Here is a 13,389-nt window from a genome sequence, read left to right on the forward strand (position 1 = left end):
CTGCAAACACCTTTAAATTTTGGTTGTTGTTGTTCAACCACTGCATGAGGTCCTGCATATGTGGAAATAGTAGAAGGTAGCTAGGGATAGTGGAGGGGCCATTAACATAATTTGATCCTGCTAAAGATGAAGAATCAGAGAGTAAAGCTCAATTTTGTGTTCCTATTGTCTTTCGCTGCTGATGTTCTCCTAACCTGTCTCTTGGCACAAGTAATTCTCAGTGGTAGGTCTGATGGTGGTACATTTGCCTCTTTTATCACATAGAATGAATGGTAACATGGAAATATTGTTGTACTTCTCTTGTCATAGTTGGACATTTTTGCCTTTCCAGTTAGACTCCTGATGCTTGCCTGACTTTCATTCTTCAAGTTATTCATGAGTGTACTTCTAAGGACATTAGAAACTTGTACATACTTTTCATGGTTCAGTAGGCCATGGGACTCTTGGTGAGCTCAAGGGCTCCTCTTGTTTCCGAGTGTCTTATGCCACGAGCAATCTACTCTAATATTTACACTCACAAGAGACCTGAAGTAGCAGTTAAAGCAAAAAAAAAAAAAAAAAGGCTTAGGATGTGTTTGCAAATTGGACTAGAAATGATTTGTGAATGTTGAATTTAGCTGACATAAATAATTAAATTAATATGAATTGATAATAAATTTACTTGAAAATATCTAGATTAAGTTATCTGTGACAAGATTAGTAGGGGTTTAAAAACATGAAAATAGGCTCAGTTGCAAGAAATATTCTTTTTAAATTCTTAATTTCTTGTTAATAGCATCTATGTTGAAATCTCAGCACTTATTTCTGGCATAATTTTTGAGGCTGCTGCAATCAAACTTCAGTCTGGAAATGACATGTTATTTTTGCCTTTTCTAATTGTCCCCAAACTTCTTTAGTTATGGGGCACTAAAATTTATTTAATTTTTTCTTTCTGTCCCCAATTCAATTCTTATCAGTAAGGTGAAGTTAATCTTTTGTCAAAAATTTGCCATCTTATATCTTATACTTGTTTCCTTGTCTCTAATTTTGTGCTTCCCCATTTTTAGTTCTTTTCATATTTGAGGCCAATACAAACATAAATTTTACTAGAATCTATTAAAACATTCAAATTTCCTCCAATTTATATCCAAATCTTTGGCTTTTTCTCTCATAAACTGAATTTAGCATTCTTCTCTAGTCCCTGGCAAATGATTCTGGCCTTCCAGTTGTAATGAATAGTGATGGAAGAAATGTGTTGAACAATACAGTAAAAACTGCACTACTGTAAATTAATAACTATGTCCATCATCCTGTCACAGGTTGACACAATGATAATTTCCATATTTGGGTGAGTAAATATTTGTGTTGAGCAGGAAAGTCCTAGCTAATTTCTCCATTTTTTAAAGATGGAGTTGTTTCTAGCACTATCAAAAGCAGAGATATTGTAAAAAACAGGAAGATGTAAATGTCAGTTGCTGGCAATACATATGTATATGGAGTCCCAAGACATGAACTCTGGTGATCCTCAATACTATCTATCTGTGGTTCAACACAGGTAAAAATTCAATTCACCCGGACCCATCATATTGGTCATACCATTGAATTGGTCATACTATTCATCTCTTTCTTTAAACTCTGAAAGGATAGCCTGAGTGAAGATTTGCAGACTAAGGGGGGCTTATGAACAAAATTTCACTCTTGCTTTCTTTCCTGCTGTCTGATGAATAAGTTTTGTTTAGTGAATGAGATTAGGTTTCAAATTTGGTTAACAAATGTGCCAAATGAAGGATAAAATGTATGGGCTATAAACTGCTTGAGCAATGGTAATGGGCCTCAGGGAAGCCAAGTAAAAGAGACCTGCTCCTAACTACCTATCTTTGCATCCATGAACCAATCAACAGTATAGGATAGAATATAGCTTAAACTATGAGGCTAGTGAGGTTCCCCACTTTCCCCCAGCTCAAATTCTTTGATACCTTTAGAAATCTGAGTCTATATCTTTTTTTTGTTTGTTTGTTTCTGAGATGGAGTTTCGTTTTTGTTGCCCAGGCCGGAGTGCAATGACACGATCTTGGCTCACTGCAACCTCCGCCTCCCAGGTTCAAGCAATTCTCCTGCCTCAGCCTCCCAAGTAGCTGGGATTACAGGCACCCACCAGCATGCTTACCTAATTTCTTGTATTATTAGTTGAGATAGGGTTTCACCATTTTTGCCAGGCTGGTCTTGAATTCCTGACCTCAGGTGATCCACCTGCCTTGGCCTCCCAAAGTTCTGGGATTACAGGCATTAAGCCACAGTGCCAGGCCCAGAAATCTGAGTTTAAATCTTTTCAGAACAAAGATATTTGAGGTTTCTTCCAGTTCTAACACCTACAATTGTATGTGTTGAATTGAGAAATTTTATTCTCAGTAAGAGATTCAAGATTATAAAAATGTACTATTAGTACATCTTGTTATTATTAACAGTGAAAATATCTGACAAATCATCTAAATAATCTATTTATTACTCACGATTTTTCTCTAAAAATTTCAATACTTTAACTAAACTTTAACATTCTTTGTAATGGAAATAAACAATATTAAGTGAAAAATATAAAACATTATGTTTTATATTGTTAGAATTGATATGGTTTGGCTGTATCACACCCAAATCTCAACTTGAATTGTATCTCCCAGAATTTCCACATGTTGAGGGAGGTACCAAGTGGGACATAACTGAATCATGGGGGCCGGCCTTTCCCATGCTATTCTTGTGATAGTGAAAAAGTCTCACTAGATCTGATGCTTTATCAGGGGTTTCCGCTTTTGCTTTCTTCTCATTCTCTCTTGCTGCCTCCATGTAAGAAGTGCCTTTAGCCTCCCACCATGATTGTGAGAACTTCTCCAGCAACGTGGAACTGTAAGTGCAATTAAATCTCTTTCTTTTTTAAATTGTCCAGTCCTGGGTATGTCTTTTTTTGTTATTGTTATACTTTAAGTTCTAGGTTACATGTGCACAACGTGCAGGTTTGTTACATATGTATACATGTGCCATGTTGGTGTGCTGCACCCATTAACTCATCATTTACATTAGGTGTATCTCCTAATGCTTTCCCTCCCGCCTTCCCCCACCCCACAATAGGCTCCGGTGTGTGATGTTCCCCTTCCTGTGTCCATGTGTTCTCATTGTTCAATTCCCACCTATGAGTGAGAATATGCAGTGTTTGGTTTTTTGTCCTTGCAATAGTTTGCTGAGAATGATGGTTTCCGGCTTCATGCATGTCCCTACAAAGCACATGAAATCATCATTTCTTATGGCTGCATAGTATTCCATGGTGTATATGTGTCACATTTTCTTAATCCAGTCTATCATTGATGGACATTTGGGTTGGCTCCAAGTCTTTGCTATTGTGAATAATGCTGCAATAAACATACGTGTGCATGTGCCTTTATAGCAGCATGATTTATAATCCTTGGGGTATATACCCAGTAATGGGATCGTTGGGTAAAACGGTATTTCTAGTTCTAGATCCTTAAGGAATTGCCACACTGTCTTCCACAATGGTTGAACCAGTTTACAGTCCCACCAACAGTGTAAAAGTGTTCCTATTTCTCCACATCCTCTCCAGCACCTGTTGTTTCCTGACTTTTTAATGATTGCCATTCTAACTGGTGTGAGATGGTATCTCATTGTGGTTTTGATTTGCATTTCTCTGATGGCCAGTGATGATGAGCATGTTTTCATGTGTCTGTTGGCTGCATAAACATCTTCTTTTGAGAAGTGTGTGTTCATATCCTTCACCCCCTTTTGGTGGGGTTGTTTGTTTTTTTTCTCATAAATTTGTTTAATTGTAGATTCTGTATATTAGCCGTTTGTCAGATGAGTAGATTGCAAAAACTTTCTCCCATTCTGTAGGTTTCCTGTTCAATCTGGTGGTAGTTTCTTTTGCTGTGCAGAAGCTCCTTAGTTTAATTAGATCCCACTTGTCAATTTTGGCTTTTGTTGCCATTACTTTTGTTGTATTAGACATGAAGTCCTTGCCCATGCCTATGCCCTGAATGGTATTGTCTAGGTATTCTTTTAGGGTTTTTATGGTTTTGGGTCTAACATTTAAGTCTTTAATCCATCTTGAATTAATTTTTGCGTAAGGTGTAAGGAAGGGATCCAGTTTCAGCTTTCTACATATGGCTAGCCAGTTTTCCCAGCACCATTTGTTAAATAGGGAATCTTTTCCCCATTGCTTGTTTTTCTCAGGTTTGTCAAAGATCAGATGGTTGTAGATGTGTGGTATTATTTCTGAGGACTCTGTTCTGTTCCATTGGCCTATATCTCTGTTTTGATACCAGTACCATGCTGTTTTGGTTACTGTAGCATTGTAGTATAGTTTCAAGTCAGGTAGCATGATGCCTCCAGCTTTGTTCTTTTGGTTTAGGATTGACTTGGCAATGTGGGCTCTTTTTTGGTTCCATATGAACTTTAAAGTAGTTTTTTCCAATTATGTGAGGAAAGTTATTGTTAGCTTGATGGGGATGGCATTGAATCTATGAATCGCCTTGTGCAGTATGGCTATTTTCACAATATTGATTCTTCCTATCCATGAGCATGGAATGTTCTTCCATTTCTTTGTATCCTGTTTTATTTCGTTGAGCAGTGGTTTGTAGTTCTCCTTGAAGAAGTCCTTCACATCCCTTGTAAGTTGGATTCCTAGGTATTTTATTCTCTTTGAAGCAATTGTGAATGGAAGTTCACTCGTGATTTGACTCTCCATTTGTCTGTTATTGGTGTATAAGAATGCTTGTGATTTTTGCACATTGATTTTGTATCCTGAGACTTTGCTGAAGTTGTTTATCAGCTTAAGGAGATTTTTGGCCAAGACGATGGGGTTTTCTAAATATACAGTCATGTCATCTGCAAACAGGGACAATATGTCTTCCTCTTTTCCTAATTCAATACCCTTTATTTCTTTCTCCTGCCTGATTGCCCTGGCCAGAACTTCCAACACTATGTTGAATAGGAGTGTTGAGAGAGGGCATCCCTGTATTGTGCCAGTTAGGGCACAAAAGATACCAGTTTAGGGTACCTGGTGCAAGAAATTTCTAAGCAGCAAAGCATTCAAGAGATGACTTGGGTGTTGTTAAAAGCATACTGTTTTAAAAAGGATACAGAGCATTAAAGTTCAAAAAAATTGCACCCTGACAATGAAGTAGAAAAGAAAAACCCATTTTCTGGGAAGAAATTTAAGCTGGCTGCAGAAATTTGCCTAAGTAGCAAGGAGCCTAATGTTAATCCCTAAGACGATGGGAGAAATGTCTCCAGGCCATGTCAGAGACCTTTGCAATAGCCCCTCCCATCACAGGCATGGAGGCCCAGGAGGAAAAGGTGGTTTTGTGGGCTGGACCAAGGGTCCCTGTGCTGTGTGCAACCTAGGGACTTGGTGCCCTGTGTCCCAGCCACTCCAGCCATGGCTGAAAGGGGTCAGCACAGAGCTTAGGCCATGGCTTCAGAGGGTGCAAGACCCAAGCCTCGGCAGCTTCCCCGTGGTGCTGAGTCTGTGAGTGCGCAGAAGTCAAGAATTGAGGTTTGGGAACTTCCTCCTAGATTTCAGAAGATTTATGAAAGCACCTAGATGCCCAAATAAAAGTTTGCTGCAGGAGCAGGGCCCTCATGTAGAACCCCTGCTAGGGCAGCAGAAGGGAAATGTGGTGTCAGAGCCCCCACACAGAGTCCCTAATGGGGCACTGCCTAGTGGAACTGTGAGAAGAGGGCAACCATCCTCCAGAACCCAGATTGGTAGAGCCACCCACAGCTTGCACTGTGCACCTGGAAAAGCCACAGACACTCAATGCCCAGCCGTGAAAGCAGCTGAGAGAGAGGCTGAACCCTGCAAAGCCACAGGGGTGGAGTTGCCCAAGACCATGGGAATCCACCTCTTGCATCAGCAGTGTGACCTGGATGCGAGACATGGAGTCAAAGGACATCATTCTGGAACTCTAAAATTTGACTGCCCTGCTGTATTTCATACTTGCATGAGGCCTGTAGCCTCTTTGTTTTGGCCAATTTTCCCATTTGGAATGGCTGTATTTATGAAATGCCTGTACCCATATTGTATCTAGGAAGTAATTAACTTGCTTTTGATTTTACAGACTCATAGGCAGAAGGGACTTGCACTGTCTCAGATGAGACTTTGGGGAACTGTCAGGAAGGCATGATTGGCATTGAAATGTGAGGACATGAGATTTGGGAGGGGCCGTGGTGGAATGATATGGTTTGGTTCTGTCCCTGCACAAATCTCAACATGTATCGTATCTCTCAGAATTCCCATGTGTTGTGGGAGGGTCGCAGTGGGAGGTTATTGAGTCATGGGGGCCGGTCTTTCCCATGCTATTCTTGTGATAGTGAATAAGTCTCACAAGATCTGATGGGTTTATTATCAGTTTCCACTTTGCCTCCTTCTCATTCCCTCTTGCCACTGCCATGTAAGAAGTGCTTTTCATCCTCCACCGTGATTGTGAGACCTTCCCCAGCCACATGGAACTATAAGTCCAATTAAACCTCTTTCTTTTGTAAATTGCCCAGTCTCAGGTATGTCTTTATAAGCAGAATGAAAATGGACAAATACGAGAATATTATCCCATGTTTATTAAAACTACTATTTCAAATATTCAACCCTTGATTAATAAAACTAATATTATGTTTCAGTCACTGTGCTAAGCACCTTAGATCAGTTAACACATTTAATCATAGAAACAAAACCATGAAATAAGCATTATTATTGTCATTCTTATCTTGTAGGTGAATAAATCTCTAGAGGAAATAAATTAATTAAAATGTCCAAAATCACAGTTAATCTCTACTAAAGAACTTTATGATCATGCACTATAGCTTTAAAAGGACATTTGTTAAGATGTTAAATCATGCATGAAAATATAAGTTGTTCCAGATAATACTTACATAAAAAGATTGAATGCCCTCTTCTGTATAATGACATGAAATATTTGTAGTAAAATAACATATATGTGATATCTTTGGAATTTTTTATGTATGTGTGGAGCGTGTATGTATGTGCGTGTAGATCCTTTGACCTAAAATGTATCCTTTATTAACAAATTCCAAATAAAAATATTTAGAGATTCAGGATTTCATGCAGGGATAAAAATATTAACCACAGTACTATTATAATAAAATCAAATTGGAAACCAAATAATGTTTCTTGCCAACAGACTGTAAGGGAAATTATGATATATTCATAGGAAGCCCCTGGGAAAAATTTTGCAAGGATTTTTAATGATATTGTTAACTGTTTCTAGAGCAAAGTTAAGTAAAATATGCTGGATTTAAATATTTATAATCAATATATTCATTCATTTAGTGACTATTTCACTCATCAAAATGTATCAGGCAGTATTCCAGTAGAAGAGGAAGATGTAGTGCTGACTAAGACAAATGAAAGCCCTGTCCTCATGGGCATCTATTTATCTATCTACCTATCTATTGACCTAACTGCTTACCTATCCACTTGTATCAGTCAGCTCTTACTGAATAACAAACCATTCCAAAACTCAGTGCTGTAAATCAATTATGTGCCATCAGATTCTTGCTTTTATATCAGAGGGTCATCCAGAGAAATATGCAGTAGAAATAAATTAATAAAAATGTCAAAAGTCACAAAGTTAATCTGTTTTAAAAAAGACAGAATTTTATAACCATGTGCTGTACTTTTGAAAGGTCATAGGCTAAGATGTTGAATGATAAAGGAAAACATTAGTTTCTCTTGATAGTATCTATGTGGATAGATTTGATGCCATCTCAAATATGCTGGGCATAGGAAGGAGCAGGGGTAAAAAGAAAAAAAAATCTGCTGGGCAGCTGGAGATACAGCAATAGAAGGCTCTAGAAATCAGGAGAAATCTGGAAGTCTGAAGAAGGAAGAAAATGACTGAAAATCTGAAGTAACCAGAAGAGACTTATTCCTTCCTCATGTGTATAACCCCAGCTAAACTTCCTTACCCTGAAAGTGACAGATGAGGCCAGATGCGGTGGCTCATGTCTGTAATCCCAGCATTTTTGGGAGGCCAAGGCAGGGGGATCACGAGGTCAGGAGTTCAAGACCAGCCTGGCCAACAGGGTGAAACCCCATCTCTACTGAAAAAAAAAAAAAAATTAGCCCAGTGTGGTGGCATGCGCCTGTAATCCCAGCTATTTGGGAGGCTGCGGAAAGAGAATTGCTTGAACCCGGGAGGCAGAGGTTGCAGTGAGCTGAGATCGTGCCACTGCCCAACAGTCTGGGCGACAGAGCAAGACTCTGTCTCAAGTAAATAAATAAATAAGCAGAGTGGCTTGTAGTTTTTCTGAAATTCCCCAAACCAATCTCATTGTGCCTACTCAGAATATACCAGCACTAGCTGGTCAAAGCCCCTTTCTCAGAATTTTATTTCCTCCTCTTAATAAGCTCCCTCTTTTAGACCTAAGGCATCATTATGAAATTAATTGTGCCCTTTCCTCAAGGCCTGCAACCAAGTTCTACAGAATCTTTCTTCACAGGCCTTCAGGTACGAGTACCAACCTTATCAGGAGTCCACGTTCCATTTTAATGAGGTCTGTCCTCCAAACTTCTACTATTAACAGTTTCAGCCTCTTCCCTTTTTAACCTCCAGCCTTAGGGATGGTAAGTGCTTTCCACAGCAACTCCATGAAAATGTAGTGTTTCCTTTTGCTTTTTAATTAAGTTGTCACCAATATCTAATTATTAAGATTAGTTTATATGAAAATATCTCTGTTCAAACAGCTGGTGTGGTTCATATTTCTTGAATAGCTTCTGACTAACTTACATTAGATTGGTCAAAGCAAATCACATGACCAAGCCAATATCTGTGGATGGAAATACCTACTCTTCCTCTGCTAGGAAATTCAAACATGATATATTTTCATCCTTGTGTGTCATAAGAAGGCAGTAATTGGAAATATGTTTGTGAATTATTGAAGGAAATAATTCAACAAATCCACTATTTTATACCAGATATTTATATATTCTCTATTTTCCATTTGTGGAAATGTATGATAACGACAATAGCTTACATTTATTAAATGCTTGCCAGTACAGGCACTGATGCCTAATCTTCACAACAACCTTATGAAGTAGTTACTCTTATTACCCCTATTTAAAAAATAAGAAAACTGAGTTTGAATCATATTAATTAGTCCAAGGTCCCGCATTTTTTGTGTGACATATCCAGGATTCAAAAGCAACGGGCTGTTGGAGAGCTCACATGGTTAAACAACACAAAACATTTTGTCAAAATGAAGTGTTGATGGCAGCAGCAGCCTGTCTGGAGTGTCCGCTGCCTTGACGCTAGCTCAGTGAGGGAGGTGCAGCTGGGACTGCCGCTGCATGGAGCTGGCAGGAGCTGGGAACAGGTGGTAGCCCCACCCTCTTCCAAGTTGGAGGGGTGGGAGCCCCGCCCTCACAGGCACAGCTGCATCCGCTTAGTCGTGGCTGTGGATCTGTGTATCCCTGCACTTTGCGGGGGTGGGAGGTGCAGGAAGCCCCCCTGCCCCAGCAGCCTCAGAAGTGCCTGCTCCTGCTGCCTGGTCTCTCCCCACTCCCAGTGCCCACTCCCGTTTCACAGCAAAGTTGTGGCTGAGCTCAGGCACCGTCACGACCTGGAGGGGTGTGCACGTGCCTGGGGCAGCAGTGAAATGCTGGCCCCCAGCCACCTTGGTGCCTTCTGGACTTTGGTCACCAACAAGCATGGGAGGGAGCCCGAGGGGGGCAGCTTGGCGTGGGCCTGTAGGCTCCCTGCAGCAACAGCCTGGTCGCCATGGGCACCGTGGCTGGCAGGTTAATGGTGGCAGAAAGCAAACAGGATCCTGGTTGGAAAGGGTCAAGTCCCTGGTGAAACCCCACCCCCAAGCCAGGGAGGGCCTGAGGCCTGGGCTCCAGGTTGCCTTTTCCGTGGACCAGAGTGAAAACTCGCGCTTTTTCCGGGCCTGCCCATGGCCACCTACGGACCAATTAGGCATGCACTTCCTCCCCTATGAAGCCCATAAAAGCCCTGGACTCATTTAGACTCGGGCAGATGACGGAGTAGCCTCCCTGTGGACAGGTGCTACCCACTGTGGGTGTCCTCTCTGCTGAGAGCTGGACACTCATTGGGACGACCTGACTGTGGAGAGGAGCTACCCAGTATAGGTCTCCTCTGAGACCTATACTGTTCTGTCACTAAATAAAGCAATTGTTTGCCTTATTCACCCTCCACCTGTCCACATACTTTATTCTTCCTGGACACAGGACAAGAACTCAGGACCCATCAAACGGTGGGACTGAAAGAACTGTAACAAAAACAGGGCTGAAACATGCCCCTTGCTTGCCACATTGCAGGCTACAAGGAGGAGATAAGAGGGAAAGAGAGAAGAGCTGCGGCCATTCAGGGAGCCCAGACCTGGGAGCTCCCTGAGCCAGGGCTGTGACACCCTCTTTGGGGCTCTGTGGTTCCCGGTGTCTCTAAGGTTCTGGGCGCAACCATGTCCCCTGGTGGCAGCCATAGAAGCTACTTGTGCCTGGTCCAGCTGCAGCCTTGCAGGGAGCCAGCCCCCATGCTGACACCTGGAGCTGCCCACCCCACCACAGCTGGCATGCCTAGCTGTACACAGTGACTAGACCCCATGCTCACTCGCTCACACCCCCTCACTGCTCCACACTTGACTCGCCCTTGACAGGCATGGGAAACAGGCCAGTAGCATAAGCCAAGGTCAGCCTGCCAGGCTGAGTGAGTAGAACGAGCCTAGTAGGCCTGAGCAAAACTCAGGCAAAGGTGCCATCCTCTGTGGCCCCAAGGATCCTGTGACAATGTTACTAGAAATAGCAGTCCTTTGGCTTTAAATGTCCATCTCATCCATTGGGTAGTTACATGTTTATGCATGTTTAGAAATGATAATGTTTTTAAAATTTACCTTAAGTTCTGGGATACATGTGGAGAATGTGCAGGTTTGTTACATAGGTATATACATGTGCCATGGCAGTTTGCTGCACCTATCAGCCTGTCATCTAGGTCTTAAGCCCTGCATGCATTAGATATTTGTTCTAATACTCTCCCTACCCTTGCCCCCCACCACCCAAATATAATTTTTTAACAAAAATTGTCTGTATTGAAAACTTTTTATTGTATGTACCAGAGAATAGAAGAACATGCCATTAATTTATTTCCTGAATCCTTGTAGTGAGTGATACGTGTGTGTGCATATGAAGTAATCTTATTATCGATTTTTTTAGCATGTATTATTAAAAGAGACATTTGAAAAACTCATAAGATGTTTCTCTTTACTTTGATTCTAGACAGATTTTGGGACGTTTCAACTTAGACGATATGTTCAAAATAAAAATACATTGCAAATTTCCATGTTCTAAACTAATTACAACAAAAGCACAATTTAGGAGAATTGAGGGTAGGGGAAATTAAATGAATTATAAGCTTCATTAAGCATAATTTGATCATTGAGTATACGGAATTAGATTTTTACATTTTTATTCTTTCTGATCTAGATCAATATGTCTTGATCATCAGTGTGTGTGTGTGTGTGTGTGTGTGTGTGTGTGATCACCAATGGTTTTTGTCATTTTGGAATGTCATGTAAAAGGGAAATGACAGTACCAGACAAACGATTATATGTGTACCAGAGAGTACACAAAAATTGGCATTGACTTATTCACTGAATCCTCACAGTGAGCGACATAAATCAAAACTCCCTGTGACAGTAGGGAAAGGCTGGTAACTTTTAGTAGGAAATTGATACAGGTATGGCTTTCAGAGAATGAGAGGAGATTCTTTCCACGGTGCTATCTACAGTAACTACTTGCAGGGATGTTGTTCCTTAATGAAAGGTTTCTTTTAAGATATATGTACCTTTTGTAATGCTAACAGAATTGATGATGGGAACTGAAAACCTAAGATGGACTGATGAACAGATTGGTTTGCAAACACCTCTTACGGGTAGAAAAATGTAGGTATAACATAATTTTTTACTGTAATGAATTATTATTATTTGCAAGAATACATGACTTTTTTCTTTCTTTTTTTTTTTTTTTTGAAACGGGGTCTCGCTTTGTCGCCCAGGCTGGAGTGCAGTGGCGCTATCTCCGCTCACTGCAAGCTCCTCCTCCAGGGTTCCCGCCATTCTCCTGCCTCAGCCTCCCGAGTAGCTGGGACTACAGGCGCCCACCACCACGGCCGGCTAATTTTTTGTATTTTTTTAGTAGAGACGGGATTTCACCATGTTGGCCAGGGTGGTCTCGATCTCCTGACGTCGTAATCCGCCCGTCTCGGCCTCCCAAAGTGCTGGGATTACACGTGTGAGCCACTGAGACCGGCCGACTTTTTTCTTAAAGGGGAAAGACAATGAATTCCGTATTTTGTCAGAAATTTAAAATTTCTACCTCAATTAGTGTAAATGGAACTGTCTTGTCGACATAATATATACAAAGCATTATATAAAAAGTGCTATAAAAGATACAATTGTGAATAAGGCATAATATTCCCCTCATGATAAAAAAAAGTTCAAAAATTGTTATTAATCTGTATAGGGTAGATTTGAGTTTTAAGAAAACAAAAAATGCTATAAGATTCAAAACCTGAGGAAATCACATTTATCTGGCTGTAATTCTGGGTAAAAAATTTTTGCATCTTTTGGGCATGTTAAACCAAATAAAAATAGCATATGTGGGTATCATATGCTACCAAGTATCACAACGCCACTGGCCTATAATCAGCCTTAGCCACCTTGTACACAGGTCCCTCCAGTATCACGAGCCTCAGTGTGTATTTCAGAAACACACACTTATAGCGTATCAGGTGAACCACACTTGTTCCAAGTCATTCCTGTGTAGTCTTTAATAATAAATAATACTATGTAATAAATTTAGAGGTCAATCAAATGGGTGAGTTAGTTCTAGAAATTTTTGGAAGGCTTTAATGGGCTATAATTCATTCTGTTTTGTCTTATCCTGAAATTCCCATGAAACCACCAGGATATCCTGTAGGAATTTTAGAATCACTCTGTTTCTCAAAAAGAACTCTAGTCTCCTCAACTAACTTCAGCTCCATATTCACTTGGTATTATAGTTTTGGCTGGGGCCATGTGCCCAAAACGACATTGCTGGATTAGTCTGTTTTATGGAGTTTTCTGCCACAGCAATTTGTATCATGTTCATTTTTTACTACAGTAACCTACGGAATGTTAAACAAAGTATCTCGAAAAAGGAAGAAGAAAGAAGATGAAGAAGAGGAAGAAGAAGAAGAAGAGGAAGAAGAAGAAGAAGAGGAAGAGGAAGAAGAAGAAGAAGAAGATTTCTATGAAATACGTTTTGTTTTGCTGTTTCAGTCTGTAATCTATTCTTCTAGAATTGAAACCTACATGCATCACCTGATTTAAAAAGTG

Source organism: Gorilla gorilla, chromosome 2 (genome assembly GCF_029281585.2).
Source record: "Gorilla gorilla gorilla isolate KB3781 chromosome 2, NHGRI_mGorGor1-v2.1_pri, whole genome shotgun sequence".
NCBI classification, from domain to species: Eukaryota; Metazoa; Chordata; class Mammalia; order Primates; family Hominidae; genus Gorilla; species Gorilla gorilla.